This window comes from Ranitomeya imitator, unplaced genomic scaffold (genome assembly GCF_032444005.1).
Source record: "Ranitomeya imitator isolate aRanImi1 unplaced genomic scaffold, aRanImi1.pri SCAFFOLD_1258, whole genome shotgun sequence".
Classification (NCBI taxonomy): domain Eukaryota; kingdom Metazoa; phylum Chordata; class Amphibia; order Anura; family Dendrobatidae; genus Ranitomeya; species Ranitomeya imitator.
In genome coordinates this window covers 22,219-34,038 of record NW_027194247.1, presented here as the reverse complement: position 1 = coordinate 34,038, position 11,820 = coordinate 22,219, and the positions used below count along the sequence as shown (strand labels likewise).

The 11,820-nt window shown below is 38.2% G+C and overlaps 15 non-coding genes across 15 annotated transcripts; all 15 read left to right on the top strand.

Moving 5' to 3' along the window:
• The first annotated feature begins 1,214 nt into the window (after window positions 1-1,214).
• On the top strand, window positions 1,215-1,307 carry TRNAI-UAU (transfer RNA isoleucine (anticodon UAU)). The gene is given in 2 exon segments: window positions 1,215-1,252; window positions 1,272-1,307. It is a non-coding gene; the product is annotated as a tRNA-Ile (tRNA).
• Window positions 1,308-1,754: 447 nt separating this feature from the next.
• TRNAR-CCU (transfer RNA arginine (anticodon CCU)) lies at window positions 1,755-1,827 on the top strand. Its single transcript has one exon. It is a non-coding gene; the product is annotated as a tRNA-Arg (tRNA).
• Window positions 1,828-2,679: 852 nt separating this feature from the next.
• TRNAI-UAU (transfer RNA isoleucine (anticodon UAU)) lies at window positions 2,680-2,772 on the top strand. The gene is given in 2 exon segments: window positions 2,680-2,717; window positions 2,737-2,772. It is a non-coding gene; the product is annotated as a tRNA-Ile (tRNA).
• A 447-nt stretch (window positions 2,773-3,219) lies between these two features.
• Window positions 3,220-3,292, top strand: TRNAR-CCU (transfer RNA arginine (anticodon CCU)). Its single transcript has one exon. It is a non-coding gene; the product is annotated as a tRNA-Arg (tRNA).
• An 852-nt stretch (window positions 3,293-4,144) lies between these two features.
• On the top strand, window positions 4,145-4,237 carry TRNAI-UAU (transfer RNA isoleucine (anticodon UAU)). Its single transcript is given in 2 exon segments — window positions 4,145-4,182; window positions 4,202-4,237. It is a non-coding gene; the product is annotated as a tRNA-Ile (tRNA).
• A 447-nt stretch (window positions 4,238-4,684) lies between these two features.
• TRNAR-CCU (transfer RNA arginine (anticodon CCU)) lies at window positions 4,685-4,757 on the top strand. The gene has a single exon. It is a non-coding gene; the product is annotated as a tRNA-Arg (tRNA).
• An 852-nt stretch (window positions 4,758-5,609) lies between these two features.
• Window positions 5,610-5,702, top strand: TRNAI-UAU (transfer RNA isoleucine (anticodon UAU)). Its single transcript is given in 2 exon segments — window positions 5,610-5,647; window positions 5,667-5,702. It is a non-coding gene; the product is annotated as a tRNA-Ile (tRNA).
• Window positions 5,703-6,149: 447 nt separating this feature from the next.
• On the top strand, window positions 6,150-6,222 carry TRNAR-CCU (transfer RNA arginine (anticodon CCU)). The gene has a single exon. It is a non-coding gene; the product is annotated as a tRNA-Arg (tRNA).
• Window positions 6,223-7,074: 852 nt separating this feature from the next.
• TRNAI-UAU (transfer RNA isoleucine (anticodon UAU)) lies at window positions 7,075-7,167 on the top strand. The gene is given in 2 exon segments: window positions 7,075-7,112; window positions 7,132-7,167. It is a non-coding gene; the product is annotated as a tRNA-Ile (tRNA).
• A 447-nt stretch (window positions 7,168-7,614) lies between these two features.
• Window positions 7,615-7,687, top strand: TRNAR-CCU (transfer RNA arginine (anticodon CCU)). Its single transcript has one exon. It is a non-coding gene; the product is annotated as a tRNA-Arg (tRNA).
• Window positions 7,688-8,539: 852 nt separating this feature from the next.
• TRNAI-UAU (transfer RNA isoleucine (anticodon UAU)) lies at window positions 8,540-8,632 on the top strand. The gene is given in 2 exon segments: window positions 8,540-8,577; window positions 8,597-8,632. It is a non-coding gene; the product is annotated as a tRNA-Ile (tRNA).
• A 447-nt stretch (window positions 8,633-9,079) lies between these two features.
• Window positions 9,080-9,152, top strand: TRNAR-CCU (transfer RNA arginine (anticodon CCU)). The gene has a single exon. It is a non-coding gene; the product is annotated as a tRNA-Arg (tRNA).
• An 852-nt stretch (window positions 9,153-10,004) lies between these two features.
• On the top strand, window positions 10,005-10,097 carry TRNAI-UAU (transfer RNA isoleucine (anticodon UAU)). Its single transcript is given in 2 exon segments — window positions 10,005-10,042; window positions 10,062-10,097. It is a non-coding gene; the product is annotated as a tRNA-Ile (tRNA).
• Window positions 10,098-10,544: 447 nt separating this feature from the next.
• On the top strand, window positions 10,545-10,617 carry TRNAR-CCU (transfer RNA arginine (anticodon CCU)). The gene has a single exon. It is a non-coding gene; the product is annotated as a tRNA-Arg (tRNA).
• Window positions 10,618-11,469: 852 nt separating this feature from the next.
• TRNAI-UAU (transfer RNA isoleucine (anticodon UAU)) lies at window positions 11,470-11,562 on the top strand. The gene is given in 2 exon segments: window positions 11,470-11,507; window positions 11,527-11,562. It is a non-coding gene; the product is annotated as a tRNA-Ile (tRNA).
• Window positions 11,563-11,820: the final 258 nt, after the last annotated feature.

The window sequence follows — 11,820 nt, the reverse complement described above, 5'->3', positions numbered from 1 at the left end:
CCACCGTAATCTGGTGTCATAATTGAAAGGGAAATGTGGAAGCTATCTATTTAGTTTTTCAGGCTTCTGGTAGTCCAATAAACTTTCCATCATCGGCATTAGTAACGTACAGTGACCCGACAAAGTTAGCCCTGGCTCTCTTGTAAAATAAAGATGCATGTGCATTCGGACGGTTTGTTTCAATTTGGAGTTCAAACTTACAAGATCGTTCGTGATAACTCAATCAAAATTGAGTGCTGCACTCTTGTGGTAACCAAAAAAAGTCTAGATTTTTAAGCTACTCCATCAAGCCCCAGTGGCCTAATGGATAAGGCACTGGCCTCCTAAGCCAGGGATTGTGGGTTCAAGTCCCATCTGGGGTGCTTGTTGATTTCCCTTTCCGACAGCTTCTCATGGAAGTTTGATGGTGCATGTGTAAACCGTTCTCCTTGTCTTGTTTCTTCGTAAATTAGTTCTTGCAAACCTCTACCCTTTACAACGATCCTTTCCATGTACTGAGAGAAGCGTTAACACGCAATTGTGTGGCGGAAAAATATTGCATCTTAATTGTTTTCATCTTATCTTCATTTATGACCCAAATAACAAAGAGTATATTTTCTAAGATATGGTTATGCTTTCAACCACACAATATTTGCAAAGATCAAAAGAAAAAAATTATAATTGAAAAAATGTAAACGGTTTTTGAAACATTTTGGACAATGTTCTTTTTTTCATATCATGTTCTTTCTTACAAAACAAAATGAGAGTAATCTTTCAATTTTTACCCTGGCCATTGGGAACATTTTGGACTCAAACATCCTGCCGTTCTCCTAAATATCAGAGGTATGGTTACAAAGACTGACAACACCTCTGTACGCAGCTGTTAACACAGGATCTAGGAATCACAAAAGGTGATGTCACAGATGACCCTGCAGCCCCTGAATTCAGAAGAATTTTTTATATCGTCAATGTCTGTTCATTGCAGCAAATGTACGTGCGCATTTCCAGATCCAAAAAAAAACAGGATGTTTGAGTCTAAAATGACCCGGCGTCCAGTGTCTAAATTTCTCGTTTTCATTTTTAATAAAGATCGTGATATGGTAAAATATATATTGTCAAACATTATAATAAAATCTTAGAAACCTGTTGTAAGCAATCATTAATTTTCTGAAGAACTATCCCATTTCATTTTTTTTTTCTTATAGAATGTATGTCGTAGGGGGTGTGCCCAGTCGGCTCCAGTGGCGCAATCGGTCAGCGCGCGGTACTTATAAAGCAGTAACTGTCGAGTGATGCCGAGGTTGTGAGTTCGACCCTCACCTGGAGCATTCTATTCTTGCCTTCGTTTTGTATTTTTTACTACTGAAGTCGTTGAAACGGTTCATGATCTAGCGCCAAGATTAAGAGAGAAATTTCAACGAGATATTTGTTGTTTAAGTTTTTGTATTTTTAAAAATTGCCGCAGGTTGGACAAGTCTACTGAGTCCCACCGTAATCTGGTGTCATAATTGAAAGGGAAATGTGGAAGCTATCTATTTAGTTTTTCAGGCTTCTGGTAGTCCAATAAACTTTCCATCATCGGCATTAGTAACGTACAGTGACCCGACAAAGTTAGCCCTGGCTCTCTTGTAAAATAAAGATGCATGTGCATTCGGACGGTTTGTTTCAATTTGGAGTTCAAACTTACAAGATCGTTCGTGATAACTCAATCAAAATTGAGTGCTGCACTCTTGTGGTAACCAAAAAAAGTCTAGATTTTTAAGCTACTCCATCAAGCCCCAGTGGCCTAATGGATAAGGCACTGGCCTCCTAAGCCAGGGATTGTGGGTTCAAGTCCCATCTGGGGTGCTTGTTGATTTCCCTTTCCGACAGCTTCTCATGGAAGTTTGATGGTGCATGTGTAAACCGTTCTCCTTGTCTTGTTTCTTCGTAAATTAGTTCTTGCAAACCTCTACCCTTTACAACGATCCTTTCCATGTACTGAGAGAAGCGTTAACACGCAATTGTGTGGCGGAAAAATATTGCATCTTAATTGTTTTCATCTTATCTTCATTTATGACCCAAATAACAAAGAGTATATTTTCTAAGATATGGTTATGCTTTCAACCACACAATATTTGCAAAGATCAAAAGAAAAAAATTATAATTGAAAAAATGTAAACGGTTTTTGAAACATTTTGGACAATGTTCTTTTTTTCATATCATGTTCTTTCTTACAAAACAAAATGAGAGTAATCTTTCAATTTTTACCCTGGCCATTGGGAACATTTTGGACTCAAACATCCTGCCGTTCTCCTAAATATCAGAGGTATGGTTACAAAGACTGACAACACCTCTGTACGCAGCTGTTAACACAGGATCTAGGAATCACAAAAGGTGATGTCACAGATGACCCTGCAGCCCCTGAATTCAGAAGAATTTTTTATATCGTCAATGTCTGTTCATTGCAGCAAATGTACGTGCGCATTTCCAGATCCAAAAAAAAACAGGATGTTTGAGTCTAAAATGACCCGGCGTCCAGTGTCTAAATTTCTCGTTTTCATTTTTAATAAAGATCGTGATATGGTAAAATATATATTGTCAAACATTATAATAAAATCTTAGAAACCTGTTGTAAGCAATCATTAATTTTCTGAAGAACTATCCCATTTCATTTTTTTTTTCTTATAGAATGTATGTCGTAGGGGGTGTGCCCAGTCGGCTCCAGTGGCGCAATCGGTCAGCGCGCGGTACTTATAAAGCAGTAACTGTCGAGTGATGCCGAGGTTGTGAGTTCGACCCTCACCTGGAGCATTCTATTCTTGCCTTCGTTTTGTATTTTTTACTACTGAAGTCGTTGAAACGGTTCATGATCTAGCGCCAAGATTAAGAGAGAAATTTCAACGAGATATTTGTTGTTTAAGTTTTTGTATTTTTAAAAATTGCCGCAGGTTGGACAAGTCTACTGAGTCCCACCGTAATCTGGTGTCATAATTGAAAGGGAAATGTGGAAGCTATCTATTTAGTTTTTCAGGCTTCTGGTAGTCCAATAAACTTTCCATCATCGGCATTAGTAACGTACAGTGACCCGACAAAGTTAGCCCTGGCTCTCTTGTAAAATAAAGATGCATGTGCATTCGGACGGTTTGTTTCAATTTGGAGTTCAAACTTACAAGATCGTTCGTGATAACTCAATCAAAATTGAGTGCTGCACTCTTGTGGTAACCAAAAAAAGTCTAGATTTTTAAGCTACTCCATCAAGCCCCAGTGGCCTAATGGATAAGGCACTGGCCTCCTAAGCCAGGGATTGTGGGTTCAAGTCCCATCTGGGGTGCTTGTTGATTTCCCTTTCCGACAGCTTCTCATGGAAGTTTGATGGTGCATGTGTAAACCGTTCTCCTTGTCTTGTTTCTTCGTAAATTAGTTCTTGCAAACCTCTACCCTTTACAACGATCCTTTCCATGTACTGAGAGAAGCGTTAACACGCAATTGTGTGGCGGAAAAATATTGCATCTTAATTGTTTTCATCTTATCTTCATTTATGACCCAAATAACAAAGAGTATATTTTCTAAGATATGGTTATGCTTTCAACCACACAATATTTGCAAAGATCAAAAGAAAAAAATTATAATTGAAAAAATGTAAACGGTTTTTGAAACATTTTGGACAATGTTCTTTTTTTCATATCATGTTCTTTCTTACAAAACAAAATGAGAGTAATCTTTCAATTTTTACCCTGGCCATTGGGAACATTTTGGACTCAAACATCCTGCCGTTCTCCTAAATATCAGAGGTATGGTTACAAAGACTGACAACACCTCTGTACGCAGCTGTTAACACAGGATCTAGGAATCACAAAAGGTGATGTCACAGATGACCCTGCAGCCCCTGAATTCAGAAGAATTTTTTATATCGTCAATGTCTGTTCATTGCAGCAAATGTACGTGCGCATTTCCAGATCCAAAAAAAAACAGGATGTTTGAGTCTAAAATGACCCGGCGTCCAGTGTCTAAATTTCTCGTTTTCATTTTTAATAAAGATCGTGATATGGTAAAATATATATTGTCAAACATTATAATAAAATCTTAGAAACCTGTTGTAAGCAATCATTAATTTTCTGAAGAACTATCCCATTTCATTTTTTTTTTCTTATAGAATGTATGTCGTAGGGGGTGTGCCCAGTCGGCTCCAGTGGCGCAATCGGTCAGCGCGCGGTACTTATAAAGCAGTAACTGTCGAGTGATGCCGAGGTTGTGAGTTCGACCCTCACCTGGAGCATTCTATTCTTGCCTTCGTTTTGTATTTTTTACTACTGAAGTCGTTGAAACGGTTCATGATCTAGCGCCAAGATTAAGAGAGAAATTTCAACGAGATATTTGTTGTTTAAGTTTTTGTATTTTTAAAAATTGCCGCAGGTTGGACAAGTCTACTGAGTCCCACCGTAATCTGGTGTCATAATTGAAAGGGAAATGTGGAAGCTATCTATTTAGTTTTTCAGGCTTCTGGTAGTCCAATAAACTTTCCATCATCGGCATTAGTAACGTACAGTGACCCGACAAAGTTAGCCCTGGCTCTCTTGTAAAATAAAGATGCATGTGCATTCGGACGGTTTGTTTCAATTTGGAGTTCAAACTTACAAGATCGTTCGTGATAACTCAATCAAAATTGAGTGCTGCACTCTTGTGGTAACCAAAAAAAGTCTAGATTTTTAAGCTACTCCATCAAGCCCCAGTGGCCTAATGGATAAGGCACTGGCCTCCTAAGCCAGGGATTGTGGGTTCAAGTCCCATCTGGGGTGCTTGTTGATTTCCCTTTCCGACAGCTTCTCATGGAAGTTTGATGGTGCATGTGTAAACCGTTCTCCTTGTCTTGTTTCTTCGTAAATTAGTTCTTGCAAACCTCTACCCTTTACAACGATCCTTTCCATGTACTGAGAGAAGCGTTAACACGCAATTGTGTGGCGGAAAAATATTGCATCTTAATTGTTTTCATCTTATCTTCATTTATGACCCAAATAACAAAGAGTATATTTTCTAAGATATGGTTATGCTTTCAACCACACAATATTTGCAAAGATCAAAAGAAAAAAATTATAATTGAAAAAATGTAAACGGTTTTTGAAACATTTTGGACAATGTTCTTTTTTTCATATCATGTTCTTTCTTACAAAACAAAATGAGAGTAATCTTTCAATTTTTACCCTGGCCATTGGGAACATTTTGGACTCAAACATCCTGCCGTTCTCCTAAATATCAGAGGTATGGTTACAAAGACTGACAACACCTCTGTACGCAGCTGTTAACACAGGATCTAGGAATCACAAAAGGTGATGTCACAGATGACCCTGCAGCCCCTGAATTCAGAAGAATTTTTTATATCGTCAATGTCTGTTCATTGCAGCAAATGTACGTGCGCATTTCCAGATCCAAAAAAAAACAGGATGTTTGAGTCTAAAATGACCCGGCGTCCAGTGTCTAAATTTCTCGTTTTCATTTTTAATAAAGATCGTGATATGGTAAAATATATATTGTCAAACATTATAATAAAATCTTAGAAACCTGTTGTAAGCAATCATTAATTTTCTGAAGAACTATCCCATTTCATTTTTTTTTTCTTATAGAATGTATGTCGTAGGGGGTGTGCCCAGTCGGCTCCAGTGGCGCAATCGGTCAGCGCGCGGTACTTATAAAGCAGTAACTGTCGAGTGATGCCGAGGTTGTGAGTTCGACCCTCACCTGGAGCATTCTATTCTTGCCTTCGTTTTGTATTTTTTACTACTGAAGTCGTTGAAACGGTTCATGATCTAGCGCCAAGATTAAGAGAGAAATTTCAACGAGATATTTGTTGTTTAAGTTTTTGTATTTTTAAAAATTGCCGCAGGTTGGACAAGTCTACTGAGTCCCACCGTAATCTGGTGTCATAATTGAAAGGGAAATGTGGAAGCTATCTATTTAGTTTTTCAGGCTTCTGGTAGTCCAATAAACTTTCCATCATCGGCATTAGTAACGTACAGTGACCCGACAAAGTTAGCCCTGGCTCTCTTGTAAAATAAAGATGCATGTGCATTCGGACGGTTTGTTTCAATTTGGAGTTCAAACTTACAAGATCGTTCGTGATAACTCAATCAAAATTGAGTGCTGCACTCTTGTGGTAACCAAAAAAAGTCTAGATTTTTAAGCTACTCCATCAAGCCCCAGTGGCCTAATGGATAAGGCACTGGCCTCCTAAGCCAGGGATTGTGGGTTCAAGTCCCATCTGGGGTGCTTGTTGATTTCCCTTTCCGACAGCTTCTCATGGAAGTTTGATGGTGCATGTGTAAACCGTTCTCCTTGTCTTGTTTCTTCGTAAATTAGTTCTTGCAAACCTCTACCCTTTACAACGATCCTTTCCATGTACTGAGAGAAGCGTTAACACGCAATTGTGTGGCGGAAAAATATTGCATCTTAATTGTTTTCATCTTATCTTCATTTATGACCCAAATAACAAAGAGTATATTTTCTAAGATATGGTTATGCTTTCAACCACACAATATTTGCAAAGATCAAAAGAAAAAAATTATAATTGAAAAAATGTAAACGGTTTTTGAAACATTTTGGACAATGTTCTTTTTTTCATATCATGTTCTTTCTTACAAAACAAAATGAGAGTAATCTTTCAATTTTTACCCTGGCCATTGGGAACATTTTGGACTCAAACATCCTGCCGTTCTCCTAAATATCAGAGGTATGGTTACAAAGACTGACAACACCTCTGTACGCAGCTGTTAACACAGGATCTAGGAATCACAAAAGGTGATGTCACAGATGACCCTGCAGCCCCTGAATTCAGAAGAATTTTTTATATCGTCAATGTCTGTTCATTGCAGCAAATGTACGTGCGCATTTCCAGATCCAAAAAAAAACAGGATGTTTGAGTCTAAAATGACCCGGCGTCCAGTGTCTAAATTTCTCGTTTTCATTTTTAATAAAGATCGTGATATGGTAAAATATATATTGTCAAACATTATAATAAAATCTTAGAAACCTGTTGTAAGCAATCATTAATTTTCTGAAGAACTATCCCATTTCATTTTTTTTTTCTTATAGAATGTATGTCGTAGGGGGTGTGCCCAGTCGGCTCCAGTGGCGCAATCGGTCAGCGCGCGGTACTTATAAAGCAGTAACTGTCGAGTGATGCCGAGGTTGTGAGTTCGACCCTCACCTGGAGCATTCTATTCTTGCCTTCGTTTTGTATTTTTTACTACTGAAGTCGTTGAAACGGTTCATGATCTAGCGCCAAGATTAAGAGAGAAATTTCAACGAGATATTTGTTGTTTAAGTTTTTGTATTTTTAAAAATTGCCGCAGGTTGGACAAGTCTACTGAGTCCCACCGTAATCTGGTGTCATAATTGAAAGGGAAATGTGGAAGCTATCTATTTAGTTTTTCAGGCTTCTGGTAGTCCAATAAACTTTCCATCATCGGCATTAGTAACGTACAGTGACCCGACAAAGTTAGCCCTGGCTCTCTTGTAAAATAAAGATGCATGTGCATTCGGACGGTTTGTTTCAATTTGGAGTTCAAACTTACAAGATCGTTCGTGATAACTCAATCAAAATTGAGTGCTGCACTCTTGTGGTAACCAAAAAAAGTCTAGATTTTTAAGCTACTCCATCAAGCCCCAGTGGCCTAATGGATAAGGCACTGGCCTCCTAAGCCAGGGATTGTGGGTTCAAGTCCCATCTGGGGTGCTTGTTGATTTCCCTTTCCGACAGCTTCTCATGGAAGTTTGATGGTGCATGTGTAAACCGTTCTCCTTGTCTTGTTTCTTCGTAAATTAGTTCTTGCAAACCTCTACCCTTTACAACGATCCTTTCCATGTACTGAGAGAAGCGTTAACACGCAATTGTGTGGCGGAAAAATATTGCATCTTAATTGTTTTCATCTTATCTTCATTTATGACCCAAATAACAAAGAGTATATTTTCTAAGATATGGTTATGCTTTCAACCACACAATATTTGCAAAGATCAAAAGAAAAAAATTATAATTGAAAAAATGTAAACGGTTTTTGAAACATTTTGGACAATGTTCTTTTTTTCATATCATGTTCTTTCTTACAAAACAAAATGAGAGTAATCTTTCAATTTTTACCCTGGCCATTGGGAACATTTTGGACTCAAACATCCTGCCGTTCTCCTAAATATCAGAGGTATGGTTACAAAGACTGACAACACCTCTGTACGCAGCTGTTAACACAGGATCTAGGAATCACAAAAGGTGATGTCACAGATGACCCTGCAGCCCCTGAATTCAGAAGAATTTTTTATATCGTCAATGTCTGTTCATTGCAGCAAATGTACGTGCGCATTTCCAGATCCAAAAAAAAACAGGATGTTTGAGTCTAAAATGACCCGGCGTCCAGTGTCTAAATTTCTCGTTTTCATTTTTAATAAAGATCGTGATATGGTAAAATATATATTGTCAAACATTATAATAAAATCTTAGAAACCTGTTGTAAGCAATCATTAATTTTCTGAAGAACTATCCCATTTCATTTTTTTTTTCTTATAGAATGTATGTCGTAGGGGGTGTGCCCAGTCGGCTCCAGTGGCGCAATCGGTCAGCGCGCGGTACTTATAAAGCAGTAACTGTCGAGTGATGCCGAGGTTGTGAGTTCGACCCTCACCTGGAGCATTCTATTCTTGCCTTCGTTTTGTATTTTTTACTACTGAAGTCGTTGAAACGGTTCATGATCTAGCGCCAAGATTAAGAGAGAAATTTCAACGAGATATTTGTTGTTTAAGTTTTTGTATTTTTAAAAATTGCCGCAGGTTGGACAAGTCTACTGAGTCCCACCGTAATCTGGTGTCATAATTGAAAGGGAAATGTGGAAGCTATCTATTTAGTTTTTCAGGCTTCTGGTAGTCCAATAAACTTTCCATCATCGGCATTAGTAACGTACAGTGACCCGACAAAGTTAGCCCTGGCTCTCTTGTAAAATAAAGATGCATGTGCATTCGGACGGTTTGTTTCAATTTGGAGTTCAAACTTACAAGATCGTTCGTGATAACTCAATCAAAATTGAGTGCTGCACTCTTGTGGTAACCAAAAAAAGTCTAGATTTTTAAGCTACTCCATCAAGCCCCAGTGGCCTAATGGATAAGGCACTGGCCTCCTAAGCCAGGGATTGTGGGTTCAAGTCCCATCTGGGGTGCTTGTTGATTTCCCTTTCCGACAGCTTCTCATGGAAGTTTGATGGTGCATGTGTAAACCGTTCTCCTTGTCTTGTTTCTTCGTAAATTAGTTCTTGCAAACCTCTACCCTTTACAACGATCCTTTCCATGTACTGAGAGAAGCGTTAACACGCAATTGTGTGGCGGAAAAATATTGCATCTTAATTGTTTTCATCTTATCTTCATTTATGACCCAAATAACAAAGAGTATATTTTCTAAGATATTGTTATGCTTTCAACCACACAATATTTGCAAAGATCAAAAGAAAAAAATTATAATTGAAAAAATGTAAACGGTTTTTGAAACATTTTGGACAATGTTCTTTTTTTCATATCATGTTCTTTCTTACAAAACAAAATGAGAGTAATCTTTCAATTTTTACCCTGGCCATTGGGAACATTTTGGACTCAAACATCCTGCCGTTCTCCTAAATATCAGAGGTATGGTTACAAAGACTGACAACACCTCTGTACGCAGCTGTTAACACAGGATCTAGGAATCACAAAAGGTGATGTCACAGATGACCCTGCAGCCCCTGAATTCAGAAGAATTTTTTATATCGTCAATGTCTGTTCATTGCAGCAAATGTACGTGCGCATTTCCAGATCCAAAAAAAAACAGGATGTTTGAGTCTAAAATGACCCGGCGTCCAGTGTCTAAATTTCTCGTTTTCATTTTTAATAAAGATCGTGATATGGTAAAATATATATTGTCAAACATTATAATAAAATCTTAGAAACCTGTTGTAAGCAATCATTAATTTTCTGAAGAACTATCCCATTTCATTTTTTTTTTCTTATAGAATGTATGTCGTAGGGGGTGTGCCCAGTCGGCTCCAGTGGCGCAATCGGTCAGCGCGCGGTACTTATAAAGCAGTAACTGTCGAGTGATGCCGAGGTTGTGAGTTCGACCCTCACCTGGAGCATTCTATTCTTGCCTTCGTTTTGTATTTTTTACTACTGAAGTCGTTGAAACGGTTCATGATCTAGCGCCAAGATTAAGAGAGAAATTTCAACGAGATATTTGTTGTTTAAGTTTTTGTATTTTTAAAAATTGCCGCAGGTTGGACAAGTCTACTGAGTCCCACCGTAATCTGGTGTCATAATTGAAAGGGAAATGTGGAAGCTATCTATTTAGTTTTTCAGGCTTCTGGTAGTCCAATAAACTTTCCATCATCGGCATTAGTAACGTACAGTGACCCGACAAAGTTAGCCCTGGCTCTCTTGTAAAATAAAGATGCATGTGCATTCGGACGGTTTGTTTCAATTTGGAGTTCAAACTTACAAGATCGTTCGTGATAACTCAATCAAAATTGAGTGCTGCACTCTTGTGGTAACCAAAAAAAGTCTAGATTTTTAAGCTACTCCATCAAGCCCCAGTGGCCTAATGGATAAGGCACTGGCCTCCTAAGCCAGGGATTGTGGGTTCAAGTCCCATCTGGGGTGCTTGTTGATTTCCCTTTCCGACAGCTTCTCATGGAAGTTTGATGGTGCATGTGTAAACCGTTCTCCTTGTCTTGTTTCTTCGTAAATTAGTTCTTGCAAACCTCTACCCTTTACAACGATCCTTTCCATGTACTGAGAGAAGCGTTAACACGCAATTGTGTGGCGGAAAAATATTGCATCTTAATTGTTTTCATCTTATCTTCATTTATGACCCAAATAACAAAGAGTATATTTTCTAAGATATGGTTATGCTTTCAACCACACAATATTTGCAAAGATCAAAAGAAAAAAATTATAATTGAAAAAATGTAAACGGTTTTTGAAACATTTTGGACAATGTTCTTTTTTTCATATCATGTTCTTTCTTACAAAACAAAATGAGAGTAATCTTTCAATTTTTACCCTGGCCATTGGGAACATTTTGGACTCAAACATCCTGCCGTTCTCCTAAATATCAGAGGTATGGTTACAAAGACTGACAACACCTCTGTACGCAGCTGTTAACACAGGATCTAGGAATCACAAAAGGTGATGTCACAGATGACCCTGCAGCCCCTGAATTCAGAAGAATTTTTTATATCGTCAATGTCTGTTCATTGCAGCAAATGTACGTGCGCATTTCCAGATCCAAAAAAAAACAGGATGTTTGAGTCTAAAATGACCCGGCGTCCAGTGTCTAAATTTCTCGTTTTCATTTTTAATAAAGATCGTGATATGGTAAAATATATATTGTCAAACATTATAATAAAATCTTAGAAACCTGTTGTAAGCAATCATTAATTTTCTGAAGAACTATCCCATTTCATTTTTTTTTTCTTATAGAATGTATGTCGTAGGGGGTGTGCCCAGTCGGCTCCAGTGGCGCAATCGGTCAGCGCGCGGTACTTATAAAGCAGTAACTGTCGAGTGATGCCGAGGTTGTGAGTTCGACCCTCACCTGGAGCATTCTATTCTTGCCTTCGTTTTGTATTTTTTACTACTGAAGTCGTTGAAACGGTTCATGATCTAGCGCCAAGATTAAGAGAGAAATTTCAACGAGATATTTGTTGTTTAAGTTTTTGTATTTTTAAAAATTGCCGCAGGTTGGACAAGTCTACTGAGTCCCACCGTAATCTGGTGTCATAATTGAAAGGGAAATGTGGAAGCTATCTATTTAGTTTTTCAGGCTTCTGGTAGTCCAATAAACTTTCCATCATCGGCATT